Here is a 17,470-nt window from a genome sequence, read left to right as displayed (position 1 = left end):
AACAAGGGACTTCGGATTTGAGGATAACTGGGAGCTCCAAAGAGAAAATGTGTGTCCTGCCAGATCTCTGGCGTGAACTTCGCCCTGCAGGAGCGTTTTCAGATTCTGTTTTATCATTTCTTTTCTTAAGGGTTTCACCAGTAGGTTGTAAAACTCAAGAATTAAGAATGCGGGAACAGTTTGGCATAATCTAGTCCAATGTTTTTCTATTTGTACTTCGCCATTTTCATGATTGTGTCAGTTCATTTGATAGTGGCAAAAAACAAAATTAAACTTTCTTCTTTTTTTCTTTCTTTTGCACTTTTAAAAATAGAATAAAAATTTCAGAAACCCAGAGTTTGACCAGTCTAGGTGTTTCAGCTTTGAACTAGAGATCAGAGTAAAAGACTGCTTGGTAAACAGTCCCAGGTTTCAGTTTCATGAATCCATGCATGGCTGGATTTTATTACAGACTGACTCCCATCGACTGGACCTGCAAACAAGCAATAGAAAACTGCACCGGGGCGCTCTGGGGGAGCTATATCGCCCACCGAAGAAAGTCTCTCAGTAAACATGCCACTTTGGTTTCTATCCACACTTTAATTTATTAATTGATTAATCTTACGCATTTATCCGCATAGGTTCTATTTCTATATCTCTTTTATTTAACGTCCCTAAACCTCCTTCCATTTTCCTAACGTTTGTCCTCCCTTGTCTGCTCATTTTTCATCCTATTTGCACGAATCCTTCCTCCTCCTTCCTCATTTAGTTTGTCTTTGCTAACAATCCACCTATTTTGTCCCATTTTTTTGTCTCTCCTCCTCTCGCTTTTCCTTCTCTCATCTCCTCTCCTGACAGTCAAACTGCCTTCACCCCCTCATCTTGCCCACGTCTCTAAGTATGTGTGTGTAAGTAATTTATTTTCTCACTTACCATCTCCGCCTCCGTAGAATGGGAGAGCTCTGTCCACTTATGAGGGGAGAGACTGATGGGGGAGGTGTGGGAGGGAGTTTCGAGAGTTTTAATGAGCCAGCGCTCACACTCGTGACAGAAGGGGTAAGTGATGGAAAATTAATCTGTTTGAGAGAAAGCGAGTTGGGGAAGTAAAAGGTTTATGTTTATGTGTGTGTGTGCATGTGGGAATTTTTGGATGTGTCTTTGCTGGCCGCTGTCCGATGAGAATTCCCAGACTCGCCGACCAGAGAGACATTTCGAACATGCCCAATCAATATGAGCGTATACATAGTGAGTGTGTGTGCATTATACTGATGAATGGCCCAGCTCTTAATGTTCTGAACCACTCTGTGGACTAACAAGACTATTTAATCACCCTCCCTCCATCCTCTGCTCTTTCTCCTCTTTGTTTTGGCTTCAAAGCTCGATGCACTGCTAAGGTTAGACAACACTCACTGTACAATGCATTCCTCCTCTCTCTTTCCAAGTGTGTGTGTGCGTGTGTGGGGGTGTGTGTGCGTGTGTGTGTGTGTATGTTGGGGGGAGGGGGGGGGGAAGTTCAACCATTAGCGCTGCATTAGTCATTGTCCGGGATGCCGGCCCGTACACCTGTCGACTTGTTACGGTGTGCAGGAGCAGACAGAGGTGGCACACCGAGCATAAATCTAACATTCGCTCACACATTCACGCACATGACCTTGTTAAAGTCACACTTACTTTCACTAACTTCTCTTAAGTTCCTTCCCCCTCCCCCCATCGCCGCTAATTGCCGGACAGCCGCCTTCACCTGAGCTCTCATGTTTATCCGTGACACTGCTTCAAATGTCTCCCGGCTCCTTAATGAGGTTCAGACATGGACGGTCACAAATGATTCTTTTATGAGGCAGCGGAGCTTCCCTCTCTCAGATCCTACAACGTAATTGGAGGATTGCAAGATGCTCTCTCTGTTGCACGCAACTTTTCTGGCCATCTTTCGCAAGTAACGATTCACCGGGCCCAAGGTTCGCGCAGTTTTCAAACACGTAATATATATATATATTATTTTGCATAGGGAAAACTTCAAACTGATCCAGCATGCTTTTAGCAATGCCATAAAACATCATGTCTCTCTCACATGACAGTGATTTCTTTTCTTTTCTACTTTTTTGGCTTTTACGCGTACACCCTTCACCAACACACACCCAGCACAACACCCTCTATTCGTCCCCAAACGGATGAGAGATTCACGCTCCACTAGCAAAGACTCTCAGAGTGTGGGTTATTAATGAGAGCATGTCCTAACAACATTACAGAGCTGCTGCCCCACGGAGGAGAGGCTGGGAGAGAGCAAGACAGAGGGAACCAGGACAGGGAGCAGGAGGACAGAGGCACCGAGGAAAAAAAACAAAAACGTGGGAGAGAAAAAAGTACAAGGAAAGAATAAAAGAAAGGTAGATGAAAAGCAAATGGAAAAGGGAGCAGGTAGAAGGAACACAGGGGAAAGTAATTGAAAAAGTAGGCAATGGACAGAAGTAAGAGGCAGGAGAAAGGACTCTTTGAAGGTACAAGGGACACAGAATTAATGGATCTCACTGGGAACTCCAGGAAACTATAGATGTTAAATGTTATTCTGACTGTGTGTGTGTGTGTCCTAAATGGATACAGCATCCATTTGTGCAACTTTTCCTTTTCAGCGTATTTGTATTGGGATTTTATGTGACGGAACCAACATTAAGGAGCGAGTTGTGAAAGTTGTGAAAGTGAAAGCTTTTTTTTTACGACTCCCAAAAAGTTTTTCGTGTCAGTGACTCTGAGTCAACGCATTTCTGGGTGTGGAGAATCAACCTTTTTCCCTTTCTTCTTTGAAAAGTACCTCAAGCTTAGCTAGATGGGACTGAGAGTGTGTGTGTGTGCGTGTGGGTGTGTGTGTGCGTGTGTGTGCGTGTGTGTGCGTGTGGGTGTGTGTGTGCGTGTGTGAATGGTAATTTGAAAGTCTTTGCGTAGATTTTTAACCGGGTTAAATTTTGGACATTTTTTTCCAGGGTCTTTGCAAGGCTTTGATCTAAACCGACTACATTGTACGTCTGGTTGAAGATTCAAAAGTGACAGCCCCTGGTTTTTGTAGCCTCTGAAAGAGTTTATTTTCAGAATGACCTAAAATGCATCAATTTTACTATCAAAACAAGAAAATGACAACAAAAGCATGAGACTGCAAGTGTGGATCAATTTAACTTTTCCTTAAAGTGTGTGCTTCGTAGGCTGTTTATTCACTAATGTTCTCTGAGGCCATAATGTTGCATTAATAACAAGATTAAAATACAAACAGGATGGGACTATGTCCTAATTAGGCAACATAAGAGGCTATTTGTTGCATCAGTTTTGTTTATGTATATCAGAGTAGAGAGCCCTGAATGCAAATGTGCACCAAACTTTTTAGGTTTTTATTTTTATTTCCTTCTAATTCACACGTTTTCACTCTCATTCTTTTTCTATCTTAAAAAAAAAACTCAAAATAATATGCATAGAAGTTTTTGCTGTAATCAGAAAAGATGTGAAAGAGTCCAGCATTATTTGGGGAAGCATTGCAAAATGAAAATCAGTTAATAAGTCCGTTTTTTTTATTATTATTATTAATTTATTAATTTATTTTCCTTCAAATACTTTGCCTCAACATGATTAAATATTTAACAAAAGATCTAAAAATACTGGATTCAATTTCATCGTCTAATTGTCCTGAGATAAATCTAATAGCCTGCAACGCAACTGGAGTCATTTAAAAATTTAAATATTTAATCCAATTAAAATTGTAACTAGCAGCTTGCACTCTAATGTTAGACCTAATCATCCTAATCTTTTGACATGTATGAACATAGTTTTATTCCGACTAAAACAAGTCGCTGTTACTTGCTAGTACATGTTGTGTGTACTTCAAAAGGATCTGCATACGGCTCTGAGAGAACGTCAATGAAAAGAAAAAGATCAAGAGGAACAGAGAAATGGAGATGAGGAGAGGAACAGATGAATGCAAAAGTTAGGGGGGAAAAGTGGATAAACATTAAAAAAAAGATGGCGAAAAGATGAGAGGATGCAGTAACAGATGGGGAAAGTGGGCGGGCCGAGGTTAGCATGAGGATAAGAGAAGAAAGAAGGAAATACATTCGATGGATAAAGAGCATTAGAAGGAAAGAAATGCAGAGAAAGAAGTTTGCATAGAGAAAGAAAGGAAGAGGAGAGCACAGACGATTAGCCTGGTAAAAAGACGTGGACTCTTGAAGTTTTAAACGATTGGATCTGATTTTTTCAGTAACTAAAGTTTGTAACGGATGTAATGCGTTAGCTCGATTGCAACGACGTGAATCTCACCAGAAATTGGCCACATTATAAACAACCATCCTCTACTGCGAAGGGAGAAGTGTCGAACTGAGTGAAACACCCTGAAGGTAAATGCCAGTGAAAAAATCTCTTAAACATTCCTCTTTCTCTGACTTTAATTGCTGGATATTTGAAAGTGTGGCCAATATGGACTGAATGGGTTTTATCCGCGTCCTCTGCTGCCGTTGCTAAAACCAAACGCAGAGACAATGCTGAAACTGTAACAGAAAATCCAGGACTTCATTCACAACTTCTCCTTCTGTTTGCTGATTAACCAGGATGAAACCCCTAAATGGGCTAAATGGGAGAAATCCCAGACAGAGAACCGAAGGGAGATGAGAATAAAGAGGAGTTGGGTTGGGAGGCAATAAGGAGAGTCTAACAGATGATTAGAAGTGGAAAAAAAGGATGTTAGCAAAAATAAGGGTCGTTTCTGAAGATAAAAAATACAATTTGACAGACTAATAACATATAGGTCTAATAATTTTACTTCCCATCTTCATAAAATGTATGTAGTAAGATTTGATCACAAGAAAAACTTTTACTTAAAAATGATCATGATTCTACGAGGTAAATAAAAGGTTGATTGGATGTTGGAGGGTTTTTCATGTTTTGGTATCACATCTCCAGCGATGGGGATAGTGAAAGACGCCGTGCGTTTAGAAACACCAACAACAGTGGGATAACTCTTGAAAGCCGCTCGGCCAGCCGGGAGGTCACCTTTAGGGAATTTCTCTTCAACATCGGAGCTTCCTGCATCTGTCCGGAGTAGCTACTTACTTTGAACTCAGAAACCAGAAAAAAAAATGTTGCTGACGGCTAAAACACACGCCAGAGGGTTGCAGAGTTTCACTCAAAATAGATCGCTTCGTATAATGAACTATTCCACGGTTGTTCATTGCAGCTGCAGCTTTCAGAGGTCGGTCAGACCGTGTGACTGGATCAGAACCTGCACTTTTGTTTCTGAGAGTTCAGTCCAGTCTGTGTCCTTCAACACAACAAGGCTTCTTTCTATGCAACTAAAGAGCTTCAAGGAAAGAAGCCATCACAAGGGAATGATTTTAGCTTTGACAACAATTTGTAAGATTATTTTGAGGAACCAGCTTATGGTCTAAAATGCGTGTCAAACTCGAGGCCAAATCTAGATTAAACACTAAGTGTGCTTAAATATTATGTTAACAAATCAATGCAGTTTTTATCCGTTTACTGTCAAATTATATCTATCAGTCCCTCCAGTTTCTTGAGAATTATTGTGTAAATTCACGCTCTGTTTTGTGGTAATAATTGGGAGTTTATTGCACATTTTTCGCAAAAATTGTAAAAAACTTTCCTACTTGTAACAGCTGCCTCACTCTTAATTGATGTCAGATTCTTGTCCATGAGTAATAAAAAGTCACATTTACCGCCATAAATAAGCGCAAATATCATAAATACTTCCAACTAATTACCACAAACACTTTGGTTTTTATTGCAAAAAATCTCAAAAAGAATCATGAAATCCTGGAGGGACTGAAAAGATGTTCAATAGTATTTAATTTAATTTTAAGAATCCATTGATATTGTAAGTTTGTGAATAAGTTTTATCAATATATTCTGGCCTTTTAAGAGTGTTAATGATTTTGATTTTGGCCAAAACCAAAGATGAGTTTGAAGGTCTAAAAAGTTTGGTTCACATGTCAGAAACATAAAAACGATGTTCAGATGCTATAACAGAGTTAAATTTGTTAACATGGCATGGAAATGAGGCAAAAGGTAATAAAACGCCTTTTCAGACATGAAATCCGCCATCAGAGAGATCAGTCTGTTCTTCAGCGTTAAACATGCTTTCAGAGCACACAGCTGGGTTTGCAGGACTAAAGGGGCGTGGCTTAAAAGTCAAAGCATTCACAGATGCTTTCATTGCTCATTTTGTGACTAAATGATTGCTCATTTCCACAAAGCTCCTGACGAGACAAGAAGTTTATTCCAGACAAAACAAATATTCTCAAAGGATCTAAAGAGAAGTACAAAAGCAGCTTTACCTATCAATCTACATCCACAACTTTGCGCAAAACTACACAAATTGTCAAGAACCAATAATATTAATAAACATCTTTGTCTCCATTGCTTCACACCCACACATGCATCATTACAGAAGCAACATGCTCCATAATGCAGAGCCCATAAACATGTATAGCAAATCCCATGAGCCTCACATGCATGTATGTGTGTGTGTGTTTTCTTGCTTTGCTTGGTTTTCATAATGCAAAAGGATCTGGAGAGCAGTGTGGGAGTGGAGCGATAAGCCTGGTGTCACTGGTATCTAATCATTCTCTATGTCCCTTATCATCTCAGGGGTAAGGAGCCTGAATGAACTGTGTGGAACGAGACGAGGGAGGGAATGAAGGAAGCATGGTGAATGGGTTAGATGTGAAAGGCAATGGGAAGAGGGAAGGAATGAGATGAGAGATGTAGGAAGGAGGACCAGAGATTTAAGGGTCTGTTGCACTAAAAGCGTATAAGAAACTGGAGCCAAGTCCCATATCCTGCTTCACCTCGCCACCCACAGAGCACTCACCCACCTCATGTAAGAGGATCCCCCCCCCACGCAACCCACTGCAAATTCTCACTGCAAATGTGTTAGAGTAGAGAAGCGTGTGTGTGTACGGCTATCAAGAGAGCTAAGGATGGGTGGTAATTGAATAATGACAGTCATCCTCCTGATGGATTACCTGTCATTCCTCTATCTTTGCCCCCTCCATCACTGTCATTTCTCTCTTCTGTGCCGCTTTCGCCCCACAACCTCTGGTCAAATGGCGTCCCGTCCAGGGCGTCCCTCGTGCCAGCGTAAATAAAGACACTAGCAAAGTCACACAAGGTTTTCATTCCGTGTGTATGCCGTGCATTCTGAGTTTCTAACTCTGACCTGTCAGAGGTGCAGCCAATTTTGAATAAATAAAATACATTTTAGTGTAAGTGGTGACAAAGCATGCAATCATTCTCTGTGTTTTCTGGAGGTAATTTGACTTACAATGTTTAGCATATAGGTATTGTGTTTTGTTGAGAACAAAGTATGATAAAAAGGGAATGTCTAAAAGTTATACACATTATATGCTTGAAAGGTTTATATGGATGCCACATATTTCCAGACGCTGTATGAAAGAGGATGCTACGACATTAAATCGGACCAATCGTTCCTGCGTAAAGTTGGTAAGCATTAGCAAAAACATTGAATGTTTTAAGATTTCTTCAAATTCACAATTTTTGAGCTAAATGGAGGTGCAGCACTGAGATGGACTGACCACTCAGGTGTATGAGTATCCTTTGTCGAATGTTTTCATTGCTGCAAAGGAAACGTTTGTCTTTTATAGCTGCATGTCAATCATTTGTAAATCCGTTTTGCGTTTCCTAATCTTATTTTAGTGTTTCCTAAAATAATACTAAAATAACCTTGGTCCAGAAAAATGCTTGAGGATTGCTTAGATTTTCCTGAACGTTTTTTCTTTTTCCATTACTGTTGTTGAAATGTGTTTTGTTCTAGCTGTGTGTCCTGCTGTTTAAAGCTACCACCCTCTTTAATATGTCAGATTGTTGCAATAAAAAAAAGCATGCAAATCTACACTTTTTATAACTCTTTAATTATTCTCAGCTGAGAACTTGGGCTGCACCATGGCTGTTCTGTTCATGATTTTATTGTAGCGTTACGGCTAAAAAGGGGAGCAGCAGGAGATCCAAGGAGAGTGATTGCAGCATTTTGCTGCAGTGCAGTTCAATCTACAGTATCTGGTCGTTGCTAAATGGTTCCACTCCATCATGTGGAGGCTTTCACTATAGGATTAATATTGTAAATGAGGTGAAGCTCTGCCAGAAGGCGTATTGGGTCTCTAGAAAGAGGTCTGTTTTTTTTTTGCTGGGATCACTGATGATAATGGTTTTGTCCCTGATTTACCAGTGAAACCTTGAGTGTGTGCGTGCGTGCGTGCGTGCGTGCGTGCGTGCATGCATGCATGCATGTATGTATGTATGTATGTGCATGCTGTAGGCTCCGTAGCCTGCCACGGTGCGGGCCCTCATTCTTCTATTTCTTATTAAAGCATATATTTTGCTCTTATTTCCAGTGGCGGAGCTAGACTTTTAAAGTTGAGGGGGGGGCAAGGGGGGTCAGGACTACCTCTGGGGGGGCAAAATTTTAAATGTGTGTGTGCACATATATATAATTTTAAAAAATAACCAAACTGAATATTTGGTTAGTTTTTAAGCCCCTCTGTCATTTGACATGTTATAATTAACACCTTTCAACTTTTCAATCTAACAAATTTCCAAGAAACTTTTCTGAGATTTCTGAGATCCTCCTCACTGACTGTAAAAATTAGATCCAGCAGAGGCTTAGAGACAGTTTCTAAATGTGACTGATGTGTTTAACTTCTGAAAAAATACTCTATAAACACTTGTACTAATTTGTTTGTTTATGGGTATTTTCATAGGTAAAATCTTTGATTTTTACACTTATGTATGAGTTGAAAAACAGGACAAATACAAAACTTAAATTTATGCACATTTATTGACATACATTCACGGATTTAGATGTCTACGTATGCATTTTTTTATTGACAGTAGACAGTACTCCTTGTTTCCATAGCAACTAAAACAAACAAGAACCTGACACAGGTTGTTTGACATCATCATGCCACCAATGTTCTCATCTATGATGTCATAAAGGTTCAAAAGATTATTATTATCATTTGGAATACAAGAATTTTCAGTTTGCCCTTCAGCTGCCTTAGGATCCACGTACAGAGAATTTCACACCCTTTCAACTTAAAAATGATGCTAACAATCGGTTGGGGCCTGGGCTACTTAGCCTCAAAAGGAATGGAGAAACTTCTTGGTCATCATAAAGAAGAAGTTGCCGAAGACCGCGAAGAAAATATTAGGTGGAGATATTTTGGGTTTGAGGAGTTAATTCCAGAGGACCAAAGCCACGCGGACGTTTCCGCCAACATCGCCAGTGGCATTTCAGGTGTTGTGACGAGATTAACAAGTTTCACCCCTGAAGATGCCGTGGCTTTGGAGACCATCTGTGCAATGAATTGGGACACTTGCTCTGAGGACACAGATGAAGAAAAAGATGACATGGACGCTTCCACCAACCTTGTCAGTGCCGCTTCAGGGGTATTGACACCTTTACCTGATTTTACCCCTGAAGACACCGTGGATCTTGCCACGGTGTCCAGATGCGAACTGGACTTAGAAACAAGCCCTGAGGACGCAGATGAAGACCAAAGTGACATGGACGCTTCTGCCAACCTTGTCAGTGGCACTTCGGGTGTCTTGACAAGTTTGGCAACTTTTACTGATGAAGATCCTGTGGCTTTGGAAAGCATCTGTGGACTCCATTTGGAAACTTGTCCAGGGGACGCAGACACTGATGTCTGTACAAGTGTCGATGTTCCCCTTGACAAAATGGACCTGGCCGTTGAAACGAGCTGTGACGGCCAGGAAGATGCGATAAATTTAGAACCAGTCTATGAGGATCCATTGGTAGAAGAGGCTTCTTCTGTTGATGGAAACTCAGAAGACGGAGTTCAGAATTACGCAGACCATTTTGATGGCATGGACGCTGCAGATACGGACGTCGCCTCAAAGGAAATCCCTTCTTCTGACACAGCTGCTGATAATGTTGTGGCACATTTTGAAGAAGTTTCTGAGCATTCTTCAGAAAAACAATCTTCTTCAGAAATTCTCACAGAAGATGACATTGAATTCTTCAAAAATTATTACAGGAGGGTTATTTCCTCTAGGAGATCATCCATCCGGGGATATTTAAATTTGGAGAATTACGTGCCACCTTTAGAGAGAATTTCTGAGTGTTCAACATCAGAAGAATTGGATTCTGAAGAAAGCTCAGAACATGTTCAAATTGAGCCACATCATCATGAAAGCAATGATGTTGAAGAAGTGGATGTTTCCATTGAGGAAGTTCAATCTGAAAGCAGAAATGCCGGAAATTTAAGATCACGTGTTTCCAAGTGGCTTCGCCAGCAAGGCAGTAGGTTGGCTAATCTCCTACCAAGGAGAAAAGCCAACAAGTAGCAGTTCACATTGGGCACCTTTTGTGGAGCTGTTGGAGGGGTGCTGGAGAGTGTCCCTCCAACAGACTTCCTTGTTCTGCTGGGGGATTTCAACACTCACATGGGCACTCACAGTGAGACCTGGAGGCTTGTGGTTGAGAGGATCGGCCACCCTGATCTAAACCCGAGTAGTGTACTGTTATGTGACTTTTGTGCTCGTCATGGACTGTCCATAATGTACACCTTGTTCAAGCATACAGGTGTCCATTTGTGCTCATAGCACAAGGACACCATGGCCACAGTTCTATGGTAGACTTTGTTGTTTCCCATCTGATCTGTGGCTGTATGTCTTGGACTCTTGGGTGAAGACAGGCAGAGCTGTCCACTGACCACTCCCTGGTTGGTATCCTCCCCAATCATCAGTCAACTTCCAGTCAAACCAGAGAGGCAAAAAAGTGTTGTGAGGATCCTGGCAGAGTCATCTGTGAAACAGAGCTTCAAATTTCACCTCTGGAAGAACTTTGAACACATTTTGGAGAAGACTGCGGGGGACGAAGACGAGAAGATTGCGGAGGACGGAGAGGAGAAGACTGCGGCGGACGGGGACGAGAAGACTGCGGCGGCAGGAGACAAGAAGACTGCGGCGGACAGAGACGAGAAGACTGCGGCGGACGAAGACGAGAAGACTGCGGCGAGAAGACTGCGGCGGACGGAGACGAGAAGACTGCGGCGGACAGAGACGAGAAGACAGCGGCGGACAGAGACGAGAAGACTGCGGCGGACGGGGACGAGAAGACTGCGGCGGCAGGAGGTGAGAAGACTGCGGCGGACCGAGGCGAGAACACTGCGGCGGACAGAGACATGAAGACTGCGGCGGACGGGGACGAGAAGACTGCGGCGGCGGGAGGCGAGAAGACTGCGGCGGAAGGAGGTGAGAAGACTGCGGCGAACGGAGAGGAGAAGACTGCGGCGGACGGGGACGAGAAGACTGCGGCGGCAGGAGACGAGAAGACTGCGGCGGACGAAGACTGCGGCGGACGGAGACGAGAAGACTGCGGCGGAAGGAGACGAGAAGACTGCGGGGGACGAAGACGAGAAGATTGCGGCGGACGGAGAGGAGAAGACTGCGGCGGACAGAGAGAAGAAGATTGCGGCGGACGGGGACGAGAAGACTGCGGCGGACAGAGACAAGAGGACTGCGGCGGACGGGGACGAGAAGACTGCGGCGGACAGAGGCGAGAAGACTGCGGCGGACAGAGAGAAGAAGATTGCGGCGGACGGGGACGAGAAGACTGCGGCGGCGGGAGGCGAGAAGACTGCGGCGGAAGGAGGTGAGAAGACTGCGGCGGAAGGAGACGAGAAGACTGCGGGGGACGAAGACGAGAAGATTGCGGCGGACGGAGAGGAGAAGACTGCGGCGGACAGAGAGAAGAAGATTGCGGCGGACGGGGACGAGAAGACTGCGGCGGACAGAGACAAGAGGACTGCGGCGGACGGGGACGAGAAGACTGCGGCGGACAGAGGCGAGAGGACTGCGGCGGACGGGGACGAGAAGACTGCGGCGGACAGAGGCGAGAAGACTGCGGCGGACAGAGAGAAGAAGATTGCGGCGGACGGGGACGAGAAGACTGCGGCGGCGGGAGGCGAGAAGACTGCGGCGGACAGAGACAAGAAGACTGCGGCGGATGGGGACGAGAAGACTGCGGCGGACGGGGACGAGAAGACTGCGGCGGCGGGAGGCGAGAAGACTGCGGCGGACAGAGGCGAGAAGACAGCGGCGGACAGAGGCGAGAGGACTGCGGCGGACGGGGACGAGAAGACTGCGGCGGACAGAGGCGAGAAGACTGCGGCGGACAGAGAGAAGAAGATTGCGGTGGACGGGGACGAGAAGACTGCGGCGGCGGGAGGCGAGAAGACTGCGGCGGACAGAGGCGAGAAGACAGCGGCGGACAGAGACAAGAGGACTGCGGCGGACGGGGACGAGAAGACTGCGGCGGACGGGGACGAGAAGACTGCGGCGGACAGAGGCGAGAAGACTGCGGCGGACAGAGACGAGAAGACTGCGGCGGACGGGGACGAGAAGACTGCGGCGGACGGGGACGAGAAGACTGCGGCGGCGGGAGGCGAGAAGACTGCGGCGGACAGAGGCGAGAAGACTGCGGCGGAAGGAGGTGAGAAGACTGCGGCGGAAGGAGACGAGAAGACTGCGGGGGACGAAGACGAGAAGACTGCGGCGGCGGGAGGCGAGAAGACTGCGGCGGACAGAGGCGAGAAGACAGCGGCGGACAGAGACAAGAGGACTGCGGCGGACGGGGACGAGAAGACTGCGGCGGACGGGGACGAGAAGACTGCGGCGGACAGAGGCGAGAAGACTGCGGCGGACAGAGACGAGAAGACTGCGGCGGACGGGGACGAGAAGACTGCGGCGGACGGGGACGAGAAGACTGCGGCGGCGGGAGGCGAGAAGATTGCGGCGGACAGAGGCGAGAAGACTGCGGCGGAAGGAGGTGAGAAGACTGCGGCGGAAGGAGACGAGAAGACTGCGGGGGACGAAGACGAGAAGATTGCGGCGGACGGAGAGGAGAAGACTGCGGCGGACAGAGAGAAGAAGATTGCGGCGGACGGGGACGAGAAGACTGCGGCGGACAGAGACAAGAGGACTGCGGCGGACGGGGACGAGAAGACTGCGGCGGACAGAGGCGAGAAGACTGCGGCGGACAGAGAGAAGAAGATTGCGGCGGACGGGGACGAGAAGACTGCGGCGGCGGGAGAGGAGAAGACTGCGGCGGAAGGAGGTGAGAAGACTGCGGCGGAAGGAGACGAGAAGACTGCGGGGGACGAAGACGAGAAGATTGCGGCGGACGGAGAGGAGAAGACTGCGGCGAACGGAGAGGAGAAGACTGCGGTGGACGGGGACGAGAAGACTGCGGCGGCGGGAGGCGAGAAGACTGCGGCGGAAGGAGGCGAGAAGACTGCGGCGGACGGGGACGAGAAGACTGCGGCGGCGGGAGGCGAGAAGACTGCGGCGGACAGAGACGAGAAGACTGCGGCGGACGGGGACGAGAAGACTGCGGCGGCGGGAGGCGAGAAGACTGCGGCGGACAGAGGCGAGAAGACTGCGGCGGACGGGGACGAGAAGACTGCGGCGGACAGAGACGAGAAGACTGCGGCGGATGGGGACGAGAAGACTGCGGCGGACGGGGACGAGAAGACTGCGGCGGCGGGAGGCGAGAAGACTGCGGCGGACAGAGGCGAGAAGACAGCGGCGGACAGAGACAAGAGGACTGCGGCGGACGGGGACGAGAAGACTGCGGCGGACGGGGACGAGAAGACTGCGGCGGACAGAGGCGAGAAGACTGCGGCGGACAGAGACGAGAAGACTGCGGCGGACGGAGACGAGAAGACTGCGGCGGACGGGGACGAGAAGACTGCGGCGGACAGAGGCGAGAAGACTGCGGCGGAAGGAGGTGAGAAGACTGCGGCGGAAGGAGACGAGAAGACTGCGGGGGACGAAGACGAGAAGATTGCGGCGGACGGAGAGGAGAAGACTGCGGCGGACAGAGAGAAGAAGATTGCGGCGGACGGGGACGAGAAGACTGCGGCGGACAGAGACAAGAGGACTGCGGCGGACGGGGACGAGAAGACTGCGGCGGACAGAGGCGAGAAGACTGCGGCGGACAGAGAGAAGAAGATTGCGGCGGACGGGGACGAGAAGACTGCGGCGGCGGGAGGCGAGAAGACTGCGGCGGAAGGAGGTGAGAAGACTGCGGCGGAAGGAGACGAGAAGACTGCGGGGGACGAAGACGAGAAGATTGCGGCGGACGGAGAGGAGAAGACTGCGGCGGACGGGGACGAGAAGACTGCGGCGGCGGGAGGCGAGAAGACTGCGGCGGAAGGAGGCGAGAAGACTGCGGCGGACGGGGACGAGAAGACTGCGGCGGCGGGAGGCGAGAAGACTGCGGCGGACAGAGGCGAGAAGACTGCGGCGGACAGAGACGAGAAGACTGCGGCGGACGGAGACGAGAAGACTGCGGCGGACGGGGACGAGAAGACTGCGGCGGACGGGGACGAGAAGACTGCGGCGGCGGGAGGCGAGAAGATTGCGGCGGACAGAGGCGAGAAGACTGCGGCGGAAGGAGGTGAGAAGACTGCGGCGGAAGGAGACGAGAAGACTGCGGGGGACGAAGACGAGAAGATTGCGGCGGACGGAGAGGAGAAGACTGCGGCGGACAGAGAGAAGAAGATTGCGGCGGACGGGGACGAGAAGACTGCGGCGGACAGAGACAAGAGGACTGCGGCGGACGGGGACGAGAAGACTGCGGCGGACAGAGGCGAGAAGACTGCGGCGGACAGAGAGAAGAAGATTGCGGCGGACGGGGACGAGAAGACTGCGGCGGCGGGAGAGGAGAAGACTGCGGCGGAAGGAGGTGAGAAGACTGCGGCGGAAGGAGACGAGAAGACTGCGGGGGACGAAGACGAGAAGATTGCGGCGGACGGAGAGGAGAAGACTGCGGCGAACGGAGAGGAGAAGACTGCGGTGGACGGGGACGAGAAGACTGCGGCGGCGGGAGGCGAGAAGACTGCGGCGGAAGGAGGCGAGAAGACTGCGGCGGACGGGGACGAGAAGACTGCGGCGGCGGGAGGCGAGAAGACTGCGGCGGACAGAGACAAGAAGACTGCGGCGGACGGGGACGAGAAGACTGCGGCGGCGGGAGGCGAGAAGACTGCGGCGGACAGAGGCGAGAAGACTGCGGCGGACGGGGACGAGAAGACTGCGGCGGACAGAGACAAGAAGACTGCGGCGGACGGGGACGAGAAGACTGCGGCGGACGGGGACGAGAAGACTGCGGCGGCGGGAGGCGAGAAGACTGCGGCGGACAGAGGCGAGAAGACAGCGGCGGACAGAGACAAGAGGACTGCGGCGGACGGGGACGAGAAGACTGCGGCGGACGGGGACGAGAAGACTGCGGCGGACAGAGGCAAGAAGACTGCGGCGGACAGAGACGAGAAGACTGCGGCGGACGGGGACGAGAAGACTGCGGCGGACGGGACGAGAAGACTGCGGCGGACGGAGGCGAGAAGACTGCGGCGGAAGGAGGCGAGAAGACTGCGGCGGAAGGAGACGAGAAGACTGCGGGGGACGAAGACGAGAAGATTGCGGCGGACGGAGAGGAGAAGACTGCGGCGGACAGAGAGAAGAAGATTGCGGCGGACGGGGACGAGAAGACTGCGGCGGACAGAGACAAGAGGACTGCGGCAGACGGGGACGAGAAGACTGCGGCGGACAGAGGCGAGAAGACTGCGGCGGACAGAGAGAAGAAGACTGCGGCGGACGGGGACGAGAAGACTGCGGCGGCGGGAGGCGAGAAGACTGCGGCGGAAGGAGGCGAGAAGACTGCGGCGGAAGGAGACGAGAAGACTGCGGGGGACGAAGACGAGAAGACTGCGGCGGACGGAGAGGAGAAGACTGCGGCGGACGGGGACGAGAAGACTGCGGCGGCGGGAGGCGAGAAGACTGCGGCGGAAGGAGGCGAGAAGACTGCGGCGGACGGGGACGAGAAGACTGCGGCGGCGGGAGGCGAGAAGACTGCGGCGGACAGAGGCGAGAAGACAGCGGCGGACTGAGACAAGAGGACTGCGGCGGACGGGGACGAGAAGACTGCGGCGGACGGGGACGAGAAGACTGCGGCGGACAGAGACAAGAGGACTGCGGCGGACGGGGACGAGAAGACTGTGGCGGACAGAGGCGAGAGGACTGCGGCGGACGGGAACGAGAAGACTGCGGCGGACAGAGGCGAGAAGACTGCGGCGGACAGAGAGAAGAAGATTGCGGCGGACGGGGACGAGAAGACTGCGGCGGGCGGGGGCGAGAAGACTGCGGCGGACAGAGACAAGAAGACTGCGGCGGATGGGGGACGAGAAGACTGGCGGCGGACGGGGACAGAGAAGACTGCGGCGGCGGGGAGGCGAGAAGACTGCGGCGGACAGAGGCGAGAAGACAGCGGCGGACAGAGGCGAGAAGGACTGCGGCGGACGGGGACGAGAAGACTGCGGCGGACAGAGGCGAGAAGACTGCGGCGGACAGAGAGAAGAAGATTGCGGTGGACGGGGACGAGAAGACTGCGGCGGACGGGGACGAGAAGACTGCGGCGGCGGGAGGCGAGAAGACTGCGGTGGACGGGGACGAGAAGACTGCGGCGGCGGGAGGCGAGAAGACTGCGGCGGACAGAGGCGAGAAGACAGCGGCGGACAGAGACAAGAGGACTGCGGCGGACGGGGACGAGAAGACTGCGGCGGACGGGGACGAGAAGACTGCGGCGGACAGAGGCGAGAAGACTGCGGCGGACAGAGACGAGAAGACTGCGGCGGACGGGGACGAGAAGACTGCGGCGGACGGGGACGAGAAGACTGCGGCGGACAGAGGCGAGAAGACTGCGGCGGACAGAGAGAAGAAGATTGCGGCGGACGGGGACGAGAAGACTGCGGCGGCGGGAGAGGAGAAGACTGCGGCGGAAGGAGGCGAGAAGACTGCGGCGGACGGGGACGAGAAGACTGCGGCGGCGGGAGGCGAGAAGACTGCGGCGGACAGAGGCGAGAAGACAGCGGCGGACTGAGACAAGAGGACTGCGGCGGACGGGGACGAGAAGACTGCGGCGGACGGGGACGAGAAGACTGCGGCGGACAGAGACAAGAGGACTGCGGCGGACGGGGACGAGAAGACTGCGGCGGACAGAGGCGAGAGGACTGCGGCGGACGGGGACGAGAAGACTGCGGCGGACAGAGGCGAGAAGACTGCGGCGGACAGAGAGAAGAAGATTGCGGCGGACGGGGACGAGAAGACTGCGGCGGCGGGAGGCGAGAAGACTGCGGCGGACAGAGACAAGAAGACTGCGGCGGATGGGGACGAGAAGACTGCGGCGGCGGGAGAAAAGACTGCGGCGGACAGAGAGAAGAGGACTGGCGGCGGGGACCGGGGACAGAGGAAGACGCGGCGGACGGGGACGAGAAGACGGCGGACAGGCGGAGACTGCGGCGGACGAGAGAAGTGCGGTGGACGGGACGAGAGACTTGCGGCGGCGGGAGGCGAGAAGACTGCGGCGGGAGGCGAGAAGACTGCGGGGACGGGGACGAGAAAG

General features: G+C 50.7%; 1 protein-coding gene across 2 annotated transcripts in view; it reads right to left on the bottom strand.

The window, feature by feature from the left end:
- The window catches only part of uggt1 (UDP-glucose glycoprotein glucosyltransferase 1), a 278,967-nt gene that overhangs the window by 253,391 nt on the left and 8,106 nt on the right, over nucleotides 1-17,470 (bottom strand). The gene's annotated exons all lie outside the window — the stretch shown is intronic.

The sequence above is a fragment of the Poecilia reticulata genome, chromosome 22 (genome assembly GCF_904066995.2).
Source record: "Poecilia reticulata chromosome 22, P_reticulata-male-v2, whole genome shotgun sequence".
Lineage (NCBI taxonomy): Eukaryota > Metazoa > Chordata > Actinopteri > Cyprinodontiformes > Poeciliidae > Poecilia > Poecilia reticulata.
Note: the sequence above shows the minus strand (reverse complement) of the source record. Positions and strands in the feature narration are given on the sequence as shown.